Raw genomic sequence first — 23573 nt, forward strand, 5'->3', positions numbered from 1 at the left:
TGCTGCTATTTCAATAGTATCAAGGCTTTGAAGTGCATTTCTGTGTAACTCTGTAAATACAACCTTCGTATCAGTGCAGACTGAGGGCCTGTTTTGGCCAAAGGTGAGGCTGGGATATGGTTAATGCCCCTGGGAAAGCAAACATTAAGAGATTAGCCAGGCAACGACTGCACTAATAATCAAGTGGCAGCTTCCTCCTGACAAACAGTAATGTAAGTACTCGCAGAATCTTAAGTTAGTCATTTCAGAGGTTAAAAAAGTAGGTTATATAGCGTGACAGATATAATTATTATGGAGACTTACAGGTAAAATTGTGTAAAAAGAACAGAAGGTAAATTTTAGGCTTTGAGATGTGATCATTTAAGGAAGGTCAGCTCTTTGAAAACTAATTAGAGAGTTTCTCGTGTGCATCTGTGGACTATCTGAGATTAATGCTAATCCATTAGGAAACCATCAAAGAGTCTCTGTCTGGCAGATCTCGCTGTTCATCTGACAGCTGCACAGATTAGTTTGTGTACAGTATGCCTCTCCTTCTTCCTGTGAATGTACTGCCAATTTTTAAACTCCATGGTCTACCGTTTACAGATTGTAGTTGATCGTGTGAGGTGTCCCCGACGTTTACTTGTGGTCATCTGGCTATAAAACCAAAAGATCTCTTATGAATCATTCTGTAGCGCTATCCTATAAAGTATGTTGCTGAGGTATTAATAGGATGTTGCACTGCTGAAAAAACATAGCAAAGCACTGAAGCAGTGCAGACCTCCTCTTACTGAACCATGTCAACATATCCACTATTTCAGGGATGTGATGTCAATAGAAAGGTGGCACAAATGACCAAACACAAAAAAAACCCCACATCCCTGACTGACCGTGTTGATCAAGGACACTTTCATTCTGTGAATATGAAAAACAGACTGTGCACCAATTATGTTTCTTTTCAGAAGATATGAATTTCCAATAAACTGCACAGAGTTATGCAAACTATTTTCTGTCTGTAATAATCAGTTCAGTGATGCTGTGCTCAGCTCATTGCACACTATAACAAATCAGTGAGATCATCTAAGTTGTACAGTTTAGAAGCAGTGACACGAATGAGGACAGGTGGAAGAGCTGGGATTTTCCTTGGGTGTAAGAGGTAAGATTGAGATGGTTTGTATGTACATGTATCAGGGCTGAGCAAAATTCAGAATTTTGGAATTGCAGTTCTGCATCCTCTTTGCCATCTCAGTTCAAAACCCAACTCAAATTCAAGAATAAGTGGCGGGCACAGCTAATCGAAAAGTTAGCTTTTATAATGCTAAACCGATAAAAAAAAATTTGTGGAATTCACAGCTAAATGCTAACCACTAACTTTTAGTATTGACTCCGTACACTGTCAGCTACTGATAAGCCAGTTTCGGGTTTAATCACCACAGGGGCTACTGAGTAAATTCAATGGCAATCACAAACCCAAAACGAACAGCGAGCCAGAGCTTTTGTCTTTATGCACCCTGTCAGCTGCATTGCAGGAGCAACTGGCAGCGTGTTTGCTTCAAAGACAGATCTGTTTTTTACCAGTCGCATTGAACACAACATGGGTGAGCCGTTTCTGAATTGTTGTGCTGCTGAAATGCATTATGGGAGTTCAGGGTTTGCTTGTTTTTTTAATTACTGTTATTGTTGTACATGTTGGTTTAGCAGTGTTGTTAGTGTTATAGATTTGTTGTGTTTTTATAGTTCAAGTAGTGTAGTTACTTGGGTGAAGAGTTATGTTGTGACCATGAGTGAAACGTGCCTTGCGTTTGATGTCTTCTGCCACCATCTGTGGTGTTGCGTGTGAAAAGTAAATGACACACTTTTTTGTGGTAGCTGCCCTGCCCCCTCACAGCATTCTGACTGTTGCAGACACACAACAGACAGGAACTAACATGTATGATTTTAGGGTTTACAAACATTTTCAACTGTTAAGTCTTACTCACTATGCCAGCAAATAAATGCTATCGGACTGAAAGTTGGCGGAACTAAATTTAGTGGAAGCTAATTGGTCCACTGATGTTTTCAAAGTTAGCTGAAAAGCTAATCTGCTAATAAAAAAGTTAGCTTTGCTAATTAGCGGTTAGCGGATAAGTGGAACTGTGGCCAACACTGTCACGAACTGGATTTGAGTCATTCTCAATTCAATTCTGAATTCTGCACAGCCCTGATGTGCAGAGGAGGGCCAACAGATATATAGGGAGACGGATTCAGTGGATGGAGCCACCAGCCAGGAGCAGAAGAGAGAGGCCAAAGAGGAGGTTTATGGATATGTTGAGGGAGGGCATGCAAGTGGTTGGTGTGAAACAGGAACATAAAGAGGACAGGGAACAGCCCAAAGAAGAACACACACATTATACACATTATAAGTTCTCACATTACTCAAGCTGAGATCATGTTCTGATACACACTAGCTACTATCACCCACATAATAAAATTTTAAAATTTTGATATAGACTCTCACTCCATGTGTGCATGCATTCTACCATCAAATTATTTTGTGAACACCTTATCCAATTCATTCCAAAATTGAGATTCATAATCATATACTATGTTTCCTCACCCAGTGAGCTTTTGGCACACCGATCAGTCAGGATTTTGACAACAGAGCCACTTCAAACACTGTGGACTCTGTACATTAGCTATATCATTGTTGAACATTGTCTATAACCTCTGACTGACTGACATTCCAAAATTGATACATGCATGCATCTTCATATGTTCAGTTATTCCACCCTATGAAGGTTTGACACTATGATGTTTTCATGCTCCATCTGTGCATGTTTCTGTCCATCTTTTTTCTGGCTTATGAGTGCGATTTATACATGAATGCTTCAGATACACACAGTGGAGGATGCTGGGTTATCAGCTGCCTTGTATACAAAAGGATTTGTGGTGCTATCAAATAAAATTTGATTGGATTAAATTTAAGGCAGAGGATGAGTCATTTAAAAAAATTACAGCATACATACAGGACTCTGCAAAAGTTTGACAATCTAGAATTTTGATAAAGTGGTATTTAATGTTGTTTACTTCATCACAAAATCTAAATTTTCAGTTTCAAAAAAAAAAAAGAAACAAATCAGTTTTCAAATTAAAATATAACTTAGCCATTATTTTAATAATTATAGTATTTTGAAAAAAAGGTGAAAAACTATCACAAATTTACTTTTATGTACAAATAAGGTAAAAGGTTTTAGGCACATTTATGGTACATGGTACTGTTCCGCATGATTGACATACATGACACAAGAACCTGTGTGACATGGTGTGACATTATTATACAATACAGACAACAACATGTTGTGTTAATTGACCATCTTAAGCACTGGGGTTCTCCATTTGGGCTGGAGGATGCTTTCATCCAACTGGTTAGCAACCGCTCAGTTCAGCAAATTTTTTGAAATATTCACAAATCTCAAAGACAATATGGTAGATAATGCACCGCATGACTCAGAAGTCTGATGGAGATCATCTCAAGGGCAGCAGCCTTCAATGCGTTACAATCAAGGTGTTTCAGCAGATAAGGTCCAACTGTAACTACTGACCTGACGATAAATAGAATTCCACTACTTTATGGGACCCTTAGCGCACCACATACACCAACTTGAAATGTTTCACCAGAGGTCACTTCGATCTTGAAAGTCAAGTGTTGATGGTACTTTGTGTGACCACTGTCACTGCAAAGTAAAAACATAACTACAGTCGAAACAATGCTCAGAGGCAATATATTCAGGATGAACATCACCAGAATCCCAAAACAACTGCTATTCAGCAAGCTCAAACATGGTACTTGCTCAAGGGGTTGGCCATGCAAATCCTCGAAACACTCTGAGAAAGAAGATTTCCAAATCTTGGGATCTGACAGCCAGTCTTAGTGCAGCACTGCAATGGACTGCCAACCTGGAGACATCAAGTGCACACAGGAAAACAACTGTCCAAGGCCAGGCTCAAGGTGAGAACCCTGCAGAGGATAAACATCAAAAGAGATCCAAAAGCGCTGCATGGACCCGTCTTCATCAGAAGGAATATATGACATAACATTGTGTGACACTTACCATGACAGAGGAATGAAAAATTCCAGGAGGAGCACAGTGCAAATAAGATCTTTGATGTGAAAGAACAAAAGGTACTTCAGTACCTCAACACACTCTCATATAAAGAAGTACCTTTAATGTCAAAGGGACACCAAGTAAAAAAAACATAGTGCAATGAATTAATATTATTAAATTAACTGCAACACTTTTTGACTTTCGTTTGTATATGAATGATAATATGGTTAATGCGTAAATGAGAAAACATGACGGCTGCCTCCTTTGAGCCATAAAGTGACAACAGCTGTAACTGACTCGAAACAGGAATGGAGCAACTGCATTGATAGTCATCTTGTTTTGGTTACTACCACTCTCTGATCTTCACAAAGCTTAACTTTGAAATGGTTCTTCACCCTTCAAGAGAACCTGCCTGTCTGATGATCCATTATGTTGGAAGAGCTACTGCCAAGTTCTTGCCATACATGTAATAGCTGCTGGCTCACGTGTGGCCTTGGGGGTTTTGAAATCCACCGCGTCTGTGCACACAGCTATCGGAACATCCCCCTTAAGTTTGTGAGATTTATATCAAAGCCTGAAGTGCTTGGGAAGTAATGATTATCAGCTGTACCTATTGAGGGCAGAAGAGACAGTCGACTGTGCGCGCGCATACACATGTACACACCTCCCTTAATTTCTCACTGTGACTATGATCCTTTGTTCAGCTATAACTGCTGTTATTCTCCTGTAAATTACAGTCTATGTGGGTGCGCCAAGCCTCAATCTGAATGTGTGAGATTGATTCCTGCCAACAATCTCCTATCACATGATGGTGCGATGGAAAGTTTGTGTCACTTCATAGTTGGGAACAATTGGTTCAAGAACCAAAAAAATGAGTTCCCACATGTCTGATTATTAAAACTCATGTGGATTCCAATGGCAAACGTTTTCTCTTATAATTTCAAAATAAACTCTGGCATTATAATGGTGATCTGGTGTTGTTATAATGGGTCTCTAATAATTTATTGGACATAAATTATAACAAATCCTTTTGCTATTTTTGGGTGTTGTGTATTTTGGAAAGGATGTGAGAACTTGACATTCCAAACTGTAGAAGAGAATAATTAGAGAAAAAAGCACACAATGGGTTTATGAATTGTTGTATGGGGTGTGGGATTTGACTCAACACACACACACACACACACACACACACACACACACACACACACACACACACACACACACACACACACACACACACACACACACATTTAACCTCAATGATCAAAGAAAAATATTAAAGAAAGACAAAAGATACTGCAGTTTTACAGCATGAGGGATTTTTGTGGCTACAAAGAGAGTGAAAATGGGTTATGGAGGCAGATAAAGGATACAGTCAGGTTGATCAGGGTTCATCAAGTATGGTTTGATTTTCATTCTGTGAAATATCACAACTGTTCCTAGATTATTTGGAAAAATACAAAATATAAAAATTTGAATTTTCTTGGGGGCAGCACAGTGGCTTAGTGGTTAACACTGTTTCCTCACAGAGAGAAGGTCATGGGTTCAATTCCCACCTGTGGCCTTTCTGTGTGGAGTTTGCATGTTCTCCCCGTGTTTAGGTGGGTTTCCTCCTGGGTGCTCCGGTTTCCTCCCACATCCAAACACATGCGGGTTAGGTGGACTGGAATCTTTAAATTGTCCGTAGGTGTGCAAGTGGGTGTGATTGTGTTTGTTTGTCTGTTTGTGGCCCTATGACAGACTGGTGTCCTGTCCCGGGTGTACCCCACCTCATGCTCTATGACTGCTGGGATAGGTCCAGCCCCCCAGCGACCCTTAATTGTACTAAGCAGTTGAAGATGAGTGTGTGTGTGTGTGTGTGTGTGTGTGTGTGTGTGTGTGTGTGTGTGTGTGTGTGTGTGTGTGTGTGTGTGTGTGTGTGTGTGTGTGTGTGTGTGTGTGTGTGTGTGTGTGTGTGTGTGTGTGAGAATTTTCTTGAAGCACACAACATTGAAGTGGAGATGGGGCAGAAGGGTAGAAACCAGCATCTTGGGTGCTTTTGTTGGTAAGGAAAACACTATGATGCTGTGATCTCTGCAGAATAAACACTGTAGATGCTTTAAATGCAGGTCTCAAGAAGCTGAGAGAGAAGTCAGAGTGTCTGGGTTTGTGATTGTCCTGGATCAACAAAGACACAGGTTTTCAATGACTTCATGAACTCACTCATCAGAAGTGCATCTGTATGTGGTTAAAGTGTCTCTGGGTCCTCAGCTTTTGAGAGCCAGAGGTGTCTGGGAAGAACTTATGGAGTCATGAGGTTGCTGGACAGAGGTGTTTGGAGATGCTGATATCTTTGCAGGCAAACAAAGGGCCACATGTTAGGGTCCTGGTGTTGCCTCTCTTGCTGTATGGTTGTGAGACCTGGACACAAAGCAGTGACCTAAGGTGTTGACTGGATGTCTTTGGTATTGGGTCTCTTTGGAGGATCCTTGAGTACCACAGGAATGACACTGTGTCAAATAAATGGGTTTTTAGTACTTAGTGGGTACTTACTTACTTAGGCTAAAATGAGGAGTATCACTTGGATTGTGAAGAAGCATCAGTTCCAACATTATGGCCCTACAATGTGTTTCCCTGACCATGATCCAGCATTCAGGTGATTCAGTGTTGAGGACCCCAGATGCTGAAGAAGACCAAGGGGATGCCACATTTCACCTGGCTGTGGCAGATAGATGATTACTGTCAAGTAGTGAGGATGGACCAGTTGTCTGAATTGGGTGGATGCAGTGACATGTGGCACTAGCACATGCTCACAAACCTGATTGTGATGTCGCAGTAAGGACATTTTAAAATTATGAAAACCATAAAAAGTACATGTTTCAGATAAAAATGTTAATGTGAAAAAAATCGTAGCGGCTCATTTTATAATTTGGGATAACCTAGTATGATGGTTTACTTTGCCTGATTTTGTTGATCCACCTCAAAATTTAGAGTTTCTACTTCAGAATCTCAGCAAATGACTGTATGTGAATTTGGTACATTAGTTTTTGAGTAATCTTACAACCCAACAAACTAATCTTACAACCCAACAAACAAGCCAACAAAGCGAAAACATAATTTTTAGCTGAGGTGTAAAGAGAGATTATAGGCTACAGAAGGAGAACAGAAACACAGATCAAACAAATTCATCTTTAAAAGGCAATTCTAGCCATTTCAACTATTCAACTATACAACATAAAGTCACAAAAACAAATGAAAGGTCTTCAGGCTAAGAACGGCTGTAAAAAAAACAATTCTGACCTTAAAAGGCCTGCTAAGTCCACATGAGAGTTTTTAGCCTGACAATTAAATTCATGCTCCATTTTAATGGTGGAGGCCATGCTGAGGCCCAGGCTGAGATCAGAAACAAGAAAAAGAGGTGGCATCCAAAACTGAAGAAAGAGTGAAGAAGTCAGAGAGCAAAGAGAAAGACAAGAAAGTGAATAAACAAACAAAGAGGGACGGGAAGACAAAATCAGTTAGAAATATAATGAGCAAAAGAATCTGAGTGAGAAAGAGACTGAAAGAAGGTGGGGGGGGGAAATGTGGACTTGATTACAAGCCAATGATGTCATAGACGAATGTCAGGTACTCAGCCGCTGGGCTCTGACGATCTCACAAGTTTGTGTGTCAGACCTAACTGAGTGTACAGGGCAAGACCGGGCCTCGTCTGCGCCGGCTTCTAAGAGCCGCTTTGTCTGGTGTGCAACACAAATCACACTCAACAATGTGCAGTTTCATTCCAAACTTTGTGTGGTACTGCTGCATGCACACAGTAACAAAGCCAATAAAAGCACATCACGCATACAGTAAATATGCGCCTGTCATACAGATATTAAGGTGTCATCACACTGTGACAGATTTCATAAACTGATTAGAAACAGAATGAAATAATTTGTCTGGTGGCAAAAATTGCCTAATCTGTTAGTCTCCATGGATTTGGGGAACTGATGGAATGAGTGGACAACCACCAATTGCAATTTCACAGCAATTCTGGACACGAACAGAGGATGAAAAATAATGCACGGTGAAAACTAACATCTCACGTCCACTGTCAAGCCAGCAAACAAGTGCAGGACAAACAGTAAACAAACGTGCAACCACCGGTGAAGCTCTCCATCTGATGTCTGCTCAAAGTTTTGAGCATGCACAAAGCTTCAAGACAGAATGCCCGGACATCAATAGACAAGGAGCGCATTTACAGTAGTGTTCAGAATAATAGTAGTGCTATGTGACTAAAAAGATTAATCCAGGTTTTGAGTATATTTCTTAGTGTTACATGGGAAACAAGGTACCAGTAGATTCAGTAGATTCTCACAAATCCAACAAGACCAAGCATTCATGATATGCACACTCTTAAGGCTATGAAATTGGGCTATTAGTAAAAAAAAGTAGAAAAGGGGGTGTTCACAATAATAGTAGCATCTGCTGGTGATGCTATAAACTCAAAACTATTATGTTCAAACTGCTTTTTTAGCAATCATGTGAATCACTAAACTAGTATTTAGATGTATAACCACAGTTTTTCATGATTCCTTCACATCTGCGAGGCATTCATTTTGTTGGTTTGGAACCAAGATTTTGCTGGTTTACTAGTGTGCTTGGTGTCATTGTCTTGTTGAAACACCCATTTCAAGGGCATCTCCTCTTCAGCATAAGGCAACATGACCTCTTCAAGTACTTTGACATATCCAAACTGATCCATGATACCTGGTATGCGATATATAGGTCCAACACCATAGTAGGAGAAACATGCCCATATCATGATGCTTGCACCACCATGCTTCACTGTCTTCACTGTGAACTGTGGCTTGAATTCAGAGTTTGGGGGTCGTCTCACAAACTGTCTGTGGCCCTTGGAGCCAAAAAGAACAATTTTGCTCTCATCAGTCCACAAAATATTCCTCAATTTCTCTTTAGGCCAGTTGATGTGTTCTTTGGCAAATTGTAACCTCTTCTGCACATGTCTTTTATTTAACAGAGGGAATTTGCGGGGGATTCTTGCAAATAAATTAGCTTCACACAGGCATCTTCTAACTGTCACAGCACTTACAGGTAACTCCAGACTGTCCTTGATCATCCTGGAGCTGATCAATGGGTGAGCCTTTGCCATTCTGGTTATTCTTCTATCCATTTTGATGGTTGTTTTCCATTTTCTTCCACGCATCTCTGTTTTTTTTTGTCCATTTTAAAGCATTGGAGATCATTGTAGATGAACAGCCTATAATTTTTTGCACCTGTGTATAAGTTTTCCCCTCTCCAATCAACTTTTTAATCAAACTACGCTGTTCTTCTGAACAATGTCTTGAACGTCCCATTTTCCTCAGGCTTTCAAAGAGAAAAGCATGTTCAACAGGTGCTGGCTTCATCCTTAAATAGGGGACACCTGATTCACACCTGTTTGTTCCACAAAACTGACGAACTCCCTGACTGAATTCCACACTACTATCACTGTGAACACCCACTTTTCTAATTTTTTTACTAATAGCCCAATTTCATAGCCTTAAAAGTGTGCATATCATGAATGCTTGGTCTTGTTGGATTTGTGAGAATCTACTGAATCTGCTGGTACCTTGTTTCCCATGTAACAATAAGAAATATACTCAAAACCTGGATTAATCTTTTTAGTCACATAGCACTACTATTATTCTGAACACTACTGTAACAATGCGAAAGGCTTTCTACGGGACAAAAAATGGACATGAACAGATGTCAAAATGTTGTATCTGTTACCATACATTTTCTCAATCTGTCACTGTGTGACTTGGACTTTAGGGCTGTAAAGTCCTAAAGTCCAAACTGATATGAGTCAAAAATGCATTTTAAAGTAACAGATATGATTACATACATACGCGGTCTCATGAACTGATCTAAATGTACTATGAATCGATCAACTGCTCGCTTTTAACTTCATAAATTTATTTAATAGAAGCTTGCTGTGACATCTGCATATTCACACTCTCGTAACTGTTCATAGTTTGACATGACACTCTTGCAAGACTGAACAACATAGGTTAAAAAATAAAAATCAACATGCCCGATAGTGCTAGGCAGTATAACAGATAAATGTTCCCATTTTAAATTTACAGCCGGTTCAAAATTTGTTCATACTGTCAAACCCATTCAGAACTGGAAATTTATGCTTTGCTATTTATGCTATGCTAGCAACACCTGGTTTAATCTTATGGGTTTCTTCTATGCTGTGCTTTCTGCAAATGCATGTGGTGCTTCCCGCAATGGTGAACAAAAGCTGAGCAGAGGAATCACCTACATGCTGCAGCACAGTCACAAAACCCTGAAGGTATTTCATGAGATATGTATTCACACCAAACTCCGCCACATGGGGTGTGCAGCCAGTACATTCTGAGTGCCGGTCCCAAGCCCGGATAAATGAGGAGGGTTGCGTCAGGAAGGTCATCCGGCGTAAAACAAGCCAACCGAACTATGCAGACTCAGAATCAAATTCCCATACCGGATCAGTGGCGGCCCGGGTTAACAACGTCCGCCACCGGTGCTATTGCCCAACAGGGTGCCGGTGGAAATTGGGCTACTGCTGGGCGAAGATGACGAAGAAGAGGAGGAAAACGTTGCCACGAACAGCGGGAGAAGAAAACTAGAAGGGTGGAAATGAGAGTGGGGACTTTGAATGTTGGTAGTATGACTGGTAAAGGGAGAGAGCTGGCTGATATGATGGAGAGGAGAAAGGTAGACATATTGTGTGTGCAAGAGACCAAGTGGAAGGGAAGTAAGAGCAGGAGCATCGGCGATGGGTACAAGTTGTTGTACCATGGTGAGGACAAGAAGAAAAATGGTGTTGGGGTCATTTTAAAGGAAGAGTATGTTAAAAGTGTATTGGAGGTTAAGCGAGTGTCTGACAGGGTGATGAGTGTGAAGTTGGAAATTGAAGGGGTGATGATGAATATCATCAGCGCATATGCCCCACAGGTAGGTTGTGAGATGAAGGAGAAAGAAGATTTCTGGAGTGTGTTAGATGAGGTGGTGGAGAGTGTGCCCAAGCATGAAAGAGTGGTGATAGGAGCAGACTTCAATGGGCATGTTGGTGAAGGGAACAGAGGAGATGAGGAAGTAATGGGTAGATATGGTATCAAGGGTAGGAATGGGGAAGGACAGATGGTAGTTGATTTTGCAAAAAGGATGGAAATGGCTGTGGTGAATACCTACTTTAAGAAAAGGGAGGAGCACAGGGTAACATATAAGAGTGGAGGAAGGTGCACACAGGTGGACTACATTCTTTATAGGAGATGCAAGCTAAAAGAAATCACAGACTGTAAGGTGGTAGCAGGAGAGAGTGTCACTAGACAGCACAGGATGGTTGTTTGTAGGATGACTTTAGAGGTAAAGAAGAAGAAGAGAGTGAGAGCTCAACAAAGGATCAGATGGTGGAAGCTGAAGGAGGAAGACTGTTGTGTGAAATTTAGCGAGCAGGTGAGAGAAGCACTGGTTGGAGGGGAAGCAATTTTGGACAACTGGAAAAGTACTGCAGATGTGGTGAGGGAGACAGCTAGGACAGTACTGGGTATGACATCTGGACAGTGGAAGGAAGACAAGGAGACTTGGTGGTGGAATGAAGAGGTCCAGGAAAGCATAAGGAGAAAGAGGTTGGTGAAAAAGTTTTGGGATAGTCGGAGAGATGAAGAAAGTAGACAGGAGTACAAGGAGATGCGGCGTAAGGCGAAAAGAGAAGTGGCAAAAGCAAAGGAAAAGGCATATTGCGAGCTGTACAAGAAGTTGAATAGTAAGGAAGGAGAAAAGGACTTGTACCGATTGGCCAGACAAAGGGACAGAGCTGGAAAGGATGTGCAGCAGGTTAGGGTGGTAAAAGATGCACATGGTAATGTGCTGACAAGTGAGGAGTGTGTGCTGAGAAGGTGGAGGGAATATTTTGAAGAGTTGATGAATAAAGAAAATGAGCGAGAGAAAAGGCTGGATGATGTGGTGAGAGTAAATCAGGAAGTACAAGAGATTAGCAAGGAAGAAGTGAGGGCTGCAATGAAGAGGATGAAGAGTGGAAAGGCAGTTGGTCCAGATGACATTCCAGTGGATGCATGGAAATGCCTAGGAGAGATGGCAGTAGAGTTTCTAACCAGATTGTATAATAAAATCTTGGAAAGTGAGAGCATGCCTGAGGAGTGGAGACGAAGTGTGCTGGAGCTGCAGTAACTACAGAGGCATAAAGCTGATCAGCCACAGCATGACGTTATGGGAAAGAGTAGTAGAAGCTAGGCTTAGAAAACAGGTGAAAATCTGTGAGCAGCAATATGGTTTCATGCAGAGAAAGAGCACTACAGATGCAATGTTTGCTCTGAGAATACTGTTGGAAAAATACAGAGGACAGAAAGAGTTACATTGTGTGTTTGTGGACTTAGAAAAAGCTTATGATAGGGTGCCAAGAGAAGAGTTGTGGTATTGTATGAGGAAGTCTGGAGTGGCAAAGAAGTATGTTAGGGTAGTGCAGGACATGTACAAGAATAGTGTGACAGCGGTGAGATGCGCAGTCGGAATGACAGACTCATTCAAGGTGGAGGTGGGATTACACCAACGATCAGCTCTGAGTCCTTTCTTGTTTGCAGTGGTGATGGACAGGTTGACAGATGAGATCAGACAGGAGTCCCCATGGACTATGATGTTTGCAGATGACATTGTGATCTGTAGTGAGAGTAGAGAGCAAGTTGAGTCTAGTCTGGAGAAGTGGAGATATGCTTTGGAGAGAAGGGGAATGAAAGTCAGTAGAAGCAAGACTGAGTACATGTGTGTGAATGAGAGGGAGCCCAGTGGAATAGTGCAGTTACAAGGAGTAGAAGTGGTGAAAGTAGATGAGTTTAAATATTTGGGGTCAACTGTTCAAAGTAATGGAGAGTGTGGTAGAGAGGTGAAGAAGAGAGTGCAGGCAGGGTGGAGTGGGTGGAGAAAGGTGGCAGGAGTGATTTGTGACCGAAGAATATCAGCAAGGGTGAAGGGGAAAGTTTACAAAACAGTAGTAAGACCAGCTATGTTGTATGGTTTAGAGACAGTGGCACTAACGAAAAGACAGGAGGCAGAGCTGGAGGTGGCAGAGCTGAAGATGTTGAGATTCTCTTTGGGAGTGACAAGAATGGGCAAGATTAGGAATGAACATATCAGAGGGACAGCTCAGGTGGGACGGTTTAGAGACAAAGTCAGAGAGGCGAGATTGAGATGGTTTGGACATGTGCAGAGGAGGGACCCAGGGTATATAGGGAGAAGGATGCTGAGGATGGAGCCACCAGGCAGGAGGAGAAGAGGGAGACCAAAGAGGAGGTTCATGGATGTGCTGAGAGAGGACATGCAGGTGGTTGGTGTGACAGAGGAAGATACAGAGGACAGGGTGAGATGGAAACGATTGATCTGCTGTGGGGACCCCTAACGGGAACAGCCGAAAGAGAAAGATGTATTCACACTAAATCATATCGCAACAAGTTAAATAATTCTAGAATGAAAGGTATCATTCCTGCTTTATATCATATGTATCTCCATATATATCTGCATCATTTTATAAGGGCGAGGTGCACACACCTAACTGATATGCAAGCTTTCTACTCTACATCACGCTTAAATCAAGGTGGAACTTTTATCCAATTCATACTATAAAGACAATTCTGCAAAAACATCTATTTTTCAATTGCTGTACTCCACCAAACAGCTTTGATCAAACTATAATCATGTCTCCATGTAGACACATGATTAACTTAGCTTCATAGTGGAGTAGAGCGGAGAAGAATATTCTTTCACCAAAACAGATCAAATTGAGACTTGCATCTCACATGTACCTCCTGGCAATTTGTAGCAAATTTTTTTTTCATGTTTTTCATACATAACATGATTGAGGCAGAATGGCGCAAGAACACTTGTGAAAAATCGGAGCCTCCTGAAATGCCAGCTGTCGTGACAACCATTTGTGCACACCAGTGGCTGAAAGACAGCAAGTGCCATGCGAGTGCCCATTCAACAACTCTCTCAGCAGGTGTCAGCCAAATTCCAGGTGTCACACACGAACATCTAACACTGCTCGCTGGACACTTAGAAAAGGCGGGGCTATTTGTGCTCCCAGTATGAGAGTAGACAGCAGGCGGTCACATTTGTCCTGTCTGTGAAAATTGTCTAAGTGCCCCACGAGTGTGGCGTAACCTAGCAAAACACATGGGCATGACTGCACTGAACATCCCCCCTCCCCCACAGACACACAGACACACACACACACACACACACACACACACACACACACACACACACACACACACACACACACACACACACACACACACACACAGCTTGTGGAGTGTGCCGTCATCATTGCCCAACCCCCACACACACACCATGAATCCAACATTGTCAGCTGTGGCTGAGGGCCCCGGAGTCCGGTCGCTGTCCAGCGCAGTGCGCTGCTGCAACAGCTGACCACTGTGTACTGCAGCTTACCTGCTGAACACGCAACGCACATATGTGGGCGACTGCTCATGCCCACATGACATGCTGATAATTACATACCGACACGATCACAGGACTGGCCAGCATCTCAGTGGAATTAATGAGCCAGCTGAGCAGGCTGATGTCACTTTCACCACGTAAATTGTAGTTTACATGACAGACAGAAAGAGTGGAGATTAAATAACACAAATAAGGGTAAAAGCGTGAACTCATTCATTTGTGATCGCTTTGCTCATACGCTTTGCTGTGGACATACAGCGCATGTCAGCTGACCGCGACTGTCAGCTGGACGTGACTGTGCACACAAGGTATTACGTTACAAACAAAGACATCAGACAGATGCAGGACATAAAATTAAAATACATACATGAAATAAAAATCACAGAATAAATGAACAGAGACTAAGCCTGTTTTTTCTGTGAGCTGCCGAGGTCCACAAGACAAAGGTGGGCGTGTTCCCCTGCGATGTGCAGCTGTTCAGATATCTGTGCTTGCAAGTCACTCTTGGAGAACACCTGTAGTGGCTTGTAGAATATGAAGTCGTATAACTACACCGTGATTCGTGGATGTCAGCATGCTGTCCTCACATGGAAATAAATTAAAACACATATTGCTTTAGCTGACCATCGCGTAAGCGCACCGCAATGCTGGTGAATATTGTGCCATGCAGGAAATCATCCCATGGGACATCCCTGCGAGATGCATGTCACTGTGGGATTTCCCCACATTGTAATAATTAAAACACATATCATATTTGCAGCGGATCACTGCGCCCTGGACACGCCATGCCAGCTGATGTGTTCATGACGCAAGAGCCCGGCTCTTCATGAGACGAGTGCATCAGGTAATTCATGTAAAACATAAAAGGGAGAATAGTAATCCATGTCATTTCATTACTTCCTGGTGTACGTCTAGGCTGAGGCTAAATCTGCTCTTTATAACAGGTATTAAGTATTAGAAATTGTGGTGTTTATTTATTTTTTCCTCCACTGCTGTGTGCGTGACTTTCCACGTGCTCGCAGTGTTCATGCGCACGAACATGAGCATGCACAAAACCATCGCTGTGGTATCGTGAACACCTGTCCAACCGTGCGTCTGTCCCGACAGCAGGTGGCCTGTTTCATGGTTTCCCATTTCCTTTTTTGGTTTGCAGATTTTTTTCTGGTTTCTGTTCCTGTTATGTGTGAAGCCCTATGTAGGAGCCCTAAGAAAATCCTCCTCTATACCACTTCATCATGAAGCTATATAACTGGTGATACTAATATGCAAAGCTTGCACTGTGCACAGTACAATTTCTCAAATCACAGCCACAGAAGCCTATAACCTCTTCTGGGTTGTCTGGGTGGCTTTCCTCACTCTTCTCCTTCTTGCATAGTCACTCAGTTTTTGAGAACTGTCTACTCCATGCAGATTTACCATAGAGTGCCATATTGTTTGTATTTCTTTGTAATTGAATTAAATAAAGTCCAAGACATTCAGTGTCAGCTTTACCATCCTTGTCCACAACAACCACAAAAGACTCCAAGCTGCCATTGATGTTAAAGGAGGCAATACACAGTATTAAGAGCCCCTTCACACATAACAGAATCTATGTTGACGAGCGCACGAAGGAGGAATTGCATGCCAATTGTGAAAAATCGGAGCTGCCTCCAACGCCTTGTACACGTGTTGCTACTGTCTCCACTGCCTCGTACACCTGTTGTTACAACTATTTGCGCACACCAGATGCTGAAAGACATAGTGTGCCCTGTGAGAGCCCATTCGATCCCTCTTGTGGCAGGTGTCAGCCAAATTACAGGTGGCACACATGAACATCTAACACCGCTCGCTTGGCACTTAGAAAATGTGTGGCCATTCATGGTGTTAGCACAAAAACAGTCATCAGACAATGACTTTCAAGCTGGATGTGAAATTTGTCTAAGTGCCCCCATGACTGTGAAGTTACCAAGTACACATGTGACATGCCAGAGTGTCGGCTCCCCCCACAACACGTGTGTGTGTTTCATGCTCCCCCCGTGAGGTGCCTCTCATCTGATCACAGAGTGACATCTTGACGTCTGTGCACTGAATGGACAGGGGGCGTGGCTGGCTGTCAACAGCAGCAGTTGACATCTCTTGTCCCAGACGTCACTGGTCCTGGATGTCAGCTGCAGAACACGTACCGTGTTTTGATGGACATGTGCATGTGTGTTTGCTGTCCTCATGTAGAAATACACAAAAACATATATTGCTGTTGTGACAGGCTGGAAAGCGTGCACGTGGACATAAGGGCGCACTGCTCCATTCATGTCATTTTATGACTGTACGTTTGTGACCATGGGTCATCTACAGAGGAACAGACAGTTCATACTTGTATTGTCCACTTGATAAGAGGGATTCAGTAAAATGCGGTGTTGTTTTTATGGTTTGTGTTTTTTGTTTTATTTTTTTAATACATCCATCTCCTTGTTGATTTCAGGCATTTTTCCGCACCTTTTACAGGACAGCACTGGTAGTGCAGTGGTAAAGTTTCTGGCTGGCAATCAGAGCTTTTGTAATTTGCAGGTTCGAATCCTGTGGGTGGCATGCATTTTTTTTTTCAGAGCAGCTGCATGATGTGGTTACACATGCTCCAGCTGCTCGCATTGTGTTCCCGCTGTCACGGTTTTGTGCATGCTCATGCATGACACTGTCGCATGCAGAAAACCGTCGCAGCAGGATCGTTCATGCCTGCCCATCAACTCAATGTTTTCGTGGTTCGCTCATACGAGCTGTTCTGCCATGACTCGACCTGATTTGTACTTAATCGTACTATGGGGCCCTAAGAACAGGGGTATTAAACTTTTGATCAGGGTCATGTGGGTAGTTTCTGTTGTCATTATGATTTAAAAAGAGTAAACACAGTTGTTTGACAATAAATGGCTTCACACAACCACTAACCATGACTGAAAAAAAGTTTTGGAGTTATCATTAATATTCTCTGAAAAATGGCCAAAACCCAAAAATTCTGCCAGGGTACGTAAACATTTGAGCACAACTGTAAATCAGGAGGCAGGTCAGAGCAGAATCACCGCTTGTTGAGGGTCACTACAGCAGTTCCAGTACAGATCCGTATTGGGATTTGGCACACGTTTTACACCAGATGCCCCTATTAATACAACTCCAGTTTTACATGGAGAAAAGTGCTTAGTCGACTGAGAGCAGGAAATGCTGTTAGTGGTTTTGTGTTAAAGGTTTTGAAGCACATTTGTCACTATGGAGCAACATCAAGGTATAACTGTGGATGACCACAGATCATCTTCAAAAACTTTCTGCTGTAGGTGTTCATGTGAGTACTGTGTCTCAAGGATACACCAAAAAGATAGCAAAAGATAACAGCATATCCAGTCCCTTGCAAAAGTACTGGAATGATAATTACCCTGTGCGTCAGTGAAGTGGCGTCAGCAGTGTATTGTTTGCACTAGTGTATGTGTGTGTGGACAAGATAACTCAAAAATGGCTGGATGGATTTCCTTCAAACGTGATGTGAATATTACTTGGATGGATATGTGGGAGGTGATTAGATTTTGCAATATTTTGCTCAGACAGCAAGGTCAATGAAATCGTGGTCTGGAAAACACCTTTGTAAAGCTCAACAACCAAGAACCTGAGAGGGATCAAACATGGTTGGAATATTACATGAACAGATATCTCCAGGTGATTCAATTTTGGAATCTTTTGACCAAAGCTCAAAGTCAATGAAAACATGGTCAGTAAAACAAGTTTTTAAATATATCTCAACAACCAAGAAGCCACGATGGATGATTTCAAACATAGAGTAGCATGTAAAAGTTTGGGCCCCCTGATGGTTTCCATGATTTTCCTTTATAAATCATTGGTTGTTTGGATCAGCAGTTTCAGTTAAATATATCATATAGCAGACAAGCACAGTGACATTTGACAATTAAGGATTTACAGAAAGTGTAAAATAATTCTTAAAACAAAATTAGGCAGGTGCATAAATTTGGATACCCCAACAGAAAAGATACATCAATATTTAGTTGATCCTCCTTTTGCAGAAATAACAGCCTATAAAAATGCTTCCTATAGCTTCCAATGAGAGTCTGGATTCTGGTTGAAGGTATTTTGGACCAGTCTTCTTTACAAAACATCTCAGGTTTGTTGGTTTCCGAGCATGGACAGCCCACTTAAAATCACACCACAGATTTTCAATAATATTCAGGTCTGGGGACTAAGATGGCCATTCAGAACTTGTACTTGTTCCGCTGCATGAATGCCTTAGTAGATTTTGAGCAGTGTTTAGGGTCATTGTGTTGTTGAAAGATCCAGCCCCGGCACAACTTCAACTTTGTCACTGATTCTTGAACATTGTTCTCAAGAATCTGCTGATATTGACTGGAATCCATGTGATCCTCAACTTTAACAAGATTCCCAGTACCTGTGCTGGCCACACAGCCACACAGCATGATGTAACCACCTCCAAATTTTACTGTAGGTAGCAAGTGTTTTTCCTGGAATGCTGTGTCCTTTTTCAGCCATGCATATTGCCCCTTGTTATGTCCATATAACTCAATTTTAGTTTCATCAGTCCACAGCACCTTATTCCAAATTGAAGCTGGCTTGTTCAAATGTGCTTTAGCATAACTCAAGTGACTCTGTTTGTGGCGTGTACACAGAAAAGGTGTCTTCTACATTACAGTGTCATACAGCATCTCTTTGTGCAAAGTGCGCTATATACAACCCCTGGCAAAAATTATGGAATCACCGGCCTCGGAGGATGTTCATTCAGTTGTTTAATTTTGTAGAAAAAAAGCAGATCACAGACATGACACAAAACTAAAGTCATTTCAAATGGCAACTTTCTGGCTTTAAGAAACACTATAAGAAATCAAGAAAAAAGATTGTGGCAGTCAGTAAAGGTTACTTTTTTAGACCAAGCAGAAAAAATATGGAATCACTCAATTCTGAGGAAAGAATTATGGAATCACCCTGTAAATTTTCATCCCCAAAACTAACACCTGTATCAAATCACATCTGCTCGTTGATATTGACCCTATGCCATGACATTGACCCTATGTGTCTTTTTGCAAGGAATGTTTTCACAGTTTTTGCTCTATGGCAAGATGCATTATCATCTTGAAAAATGATTTCATCATCCCCAAACATCCTTTCAATTGTCCAAAATATCAACGTAAACTTGTGCATTTATTGATGATGTAATGACAGCCATCTCCCCAGTGCCTTTACCTGACATGCAGCCCCATATCATCAATGACTGTGGAAATTTACATGTTCTCTTCAGGCAGTCATCTTTATAAATCCCATTGGAACGGCACCAAACAAAAGTTCCAGCATCATCACCTTGCCCAATGCAGATTCGAGATTCATCACTGAATATGACTTTCATCCAGTCATCCACAGTCCACGATTGCTTTTCCTTAGCCCATTGTAACCTTGTTTTTTTCTGTTTAGGTGTTAATGATGGCTTTCGTTTAGCTTTTCTGTATGTAAATCCCATTTCCTTTAGGCGGTTTCTTACAGTTCGGTGACAGACGTTGACTCCAGTTTCCTCCCATTCGTTCCTCATTTGTTTTGTTGTGCATTTTTCGATTTTTGAGACATATTGCTTTAAGTTTTCTGTCTTGACGCTTTGATGTCTTCCTTGGTCTACCAGTATGTTTGCCTTTAACAACCTTCCCATGTTGTTTGTATTTGGTCCAGAGTTTAGACACAGCTGACTGAACAACCAACATCTTTTGCAACATTGCGTGATGATTTACCCTCTTTTAAGAGTTTGATAATCCTCTCCTTTGTTTCAATTGACATCTCTCGTGTTGGAGCCATGATTCATGTCAGTCCACTTGGTGCAACAGCTCTCCAAGGTGTGATCACTCCTTTTTAGATGCAGACTAACGAGCAGATCTGATTTGATGCAGGTGTTAGTTTTGGGGATGAAAATTTACAGGGTGATTCCATAATTTATTCCTCAGAATTGAGTGATTCCATATTTTTTTCCTCTGCTTGGTCTAAAAAAGTAACCGTTACTGACTGCCACAATCTTTTTTCTTGATTTCTTATAGTGTTTCTTAAAGCCAGAAAATTGCCATTTGAAATGACTTTAGTTTTGTGTCATGTCTGTGATCTGCTTTTTTTCTACAAAATTAAACAACTGAATGAACATCCTCTGAGGCCGGTGATTCCATAATTTTTGCCAGGGGTTGTAGTTGAACGATGCACAGAGACACTATCTGCAGCAAGATCATGTTGTAGGTCTTTAAATACCCTTTCTCATGACTGGATTCACCTGTGTAAAGAGGTCAAGGGTCAATGAGCTTACCAAACCAATTTTGTGTTCCAATAATTAGTGCCAAATGTATTCAAATAAATAAATGACAAGGGAACCCAAATTTATGCACCTGCCTAATTTTGTTTAAATAATTATTGCACACTTTCTGTAAATACTAGAAACTTCATTTCACTTCTCAAATATCAGTGTGTGTTTGTCTGCTATATGATGTAGTTAACTGAAATTTCTGATCGATACAACTAATGATTTATAAAGGATAATCATGAAAATTATCAGGGGTGCCCAAATGTTTGCATACAACTGTATATTCATTCATTTTCTATCCCCATTTATTCCAGTGAAGGGTCACAGAGAAGTTGGAGCCTATCCAGCGGTCAATGGGCAAAACATGTGGTACACCCAGTGGTGGGCACACTTCCGATAACAGATAATTATCAAAGATAATGTTTTCATTATCGGATTATCTTTTTAGATAACTTTAAACACCATTATCAGACCAATTATCTTCCAATTAATTTTTGTCCGATAACTTTTAGACTGATAAAGTAAACAAAGCTGAACAGCAACAAGCGTTTTTAAAATTTAAAATCAGTTCAGCATCTACCTGTTAAAAGTTTTATAACAAACAGTTACATCCTCTGCTAACAAGAGAGCTGCTTCTATGTAGACAAAGGAGAAATGGCCAAAAAAAACCAAAAAAAATAATTTCCTTTAACACCATACTAATATGCTGGCAATATCTCCTAAGTCATCCACAGGCATACATTTTTAACTTATGGTTCAAATTTTAATCAAACTAATTTTGGACAAGTTATTTAAAATTACTGTCATGTCTGAACTTTTATAAAGTGAAAATATCAGATATATGTTTTAGTTTTAAAGTAATGTGCTAATTTTTAAGGTTTTGTGAGCACATGCTGTGCCCAGCAGTGCATTATGGGTAGGATGATGTAATCTCAGTACGTTCACGACAGGACAATTGCATTTCAGACACTCTGTTCAGGCTCCACGGACAACAGCATTAAACTCTAGTGCCTAAAACTCTCGTGAATATATTCTCTGGGTTTATAGCTGTTGTTATTGTATTTGCATTTATTAAATTCCACGCATTTTAAATGTAGCAGACAGTGATTATCTGGAATTTTGTTTTCAAGGCCTCTACTGCCATCTACTGGCCAGTAGTGTTTATGGCAGTATTCGCCCTAAGTACTAAGCGTCTGGGCACCAGTAGATGGCAGTGTTCTATTTATTTTGACCCCGGTTACATCAGATGATTGTCAAATCAACTTTTTGGCTTTGCAAACGGCTTTTTTTTTTTTTTTTTTTTACAAATGAAGTTTAAAAACAAAACAAAACAACAGCAAAGAAAAAAATAACATTACAAGACAGCTCTGTGGTGTTTGCACAGGCACAGTGCAAGCAGTTAGATGCTTGTAGCTTTTCAGCAGCAGGATACCCTCACGACAGCCGACCAGAATAATATCAAACAGGTTTGATTTTCATTGGACCATACGATCGGCAATAAGGAGGTGGTCCTGAGATGTTGAACGCAGCTTGTTACTCCATGTACACTACACGATGCAGGATGCACGATTAACCTGAAACTCGGTCCAAAAAATTCCTGCATGAAAAATCATCTCGCATAAAACGTGTGCACATTCTCTCCACATGCAAAACATTTTGTGATGACACTTCCAGGGCTCCGTAAAAATGCCTGTTTTTACAAATAAAAAAAAGTGGAATATTTTACAAAAGCACATTTATCTGTAAACACCAACACATGACAGACGTCACATTAACGTGTTGGTTTACATAATCAATGACTGAACCAATCAGTGTTTAGCAGAGGCACTTTTACCCAGAATCCTTTGCGATCTGTCTATGTTTGTTACAAAACCTCAGAATTAGTGCATTATTCAACATTAAAAGATATATGCTATATTTTAACTTTGTACAAATGACAGAAATGACATTAATGGAGTTATTCTATCGGTATTAATGTTATTTATAAATCAAAACCATAAGTCAGCATGACTTTATTTTTGAAGACCTCCGCCTGACCGGACCATTCTGATTGATAGAGAGTTGGCTTTATGGCTGCTCTCAGAGTGCCTCTGTGCTGGGAGCTCTGTAGTAAATAAGTGCTTCCAGCAGGGGCAGAATGTTCAAAGATGAAAGTGTGGTCTCATTGTTTGGGTCTGTTGTTACTTTTAATATTACTGGAAGCTATTGTGGCATTAAAACTTAAATTTGTTTTATTAGTAGTTGTAAATGTACCAGAGACAATATTGGAATTTATCGGTTATCTGTAACTTCTGAAACATTTTTGGGTGGCTTATTATTTTATCTTTATCAAAGATAACTTTTCAGTTATCTAATTATCTGTTATTGGAGTTAATTTTTTGGTTATCTGTGCCCACCACTGGGTACACCGTGGGCAGGCTGCCAGTCTATCACAGGGCCACATACGTACAGACAAACACAATCACACTCTCACTCACACCTATGGTCAATTTAAAGTGTCCGGTTGACCTAACATACAAATCTTTGGAAGTACAAAGATGTTGTAAATTTGCAGTAATCTGTTCCCTAGTGTTTAATCCTCTATATCCTTCATTTTGGAGGCAGTTATGAGAACAAAGACACTTGACAGGTGCATTTTTTTTTCATAATTTAATTTTTCTCAGTATTTTGTGATTTTAGTTGTTGGGCCAACATTGCAGAATAAAAGCTCAAGCTAG

General features: G+C 41.0%; 1 protein-coding gene and 1 long non-coding RNA gene across 3 annotated transcripts in view; one reads left to right on the forward strand and one right to left on the reverse strand.

Moving 5' to 3' along the window:
- filip1l (filamin A interacting protein 1-like) overlaps window positions 1-23573 on the forward strand; it is a 380097-nt gene that overhangs the window by 282458 nt on the left and 74066 nt on the right. The window lies entirely within an intron of this gene.
- Window positions 644-8231, reverse strand: LOC117514268. The gene is made up of 3 exons (XR_004561847.1): window positions 8151-8231; window positions 3263-3268; window positions 644-655 (listed from the first exon to the last, which is right to left on the reverse strand). It is a non-coding gene; the product is annotated as an uncharacterized LOC117514268 (long non-coding RNA).

The sequence above is a fragment of the Thalassophryne amazonica genome, chromosome 1, assembly GCF_902500255.1.
Source record: "Thalassophryne amazonica chromosome 1, fThaAma1.1, whole genome shotgun sequence".
In the NCBI taxonomy this organism is placed as follows: Eukaryota; Metazoa; Chordata; class Actinopteri; order Batrachoidiformes; family Batrachoididae; genus Thalassophryne; species Thalassophryne amazonica.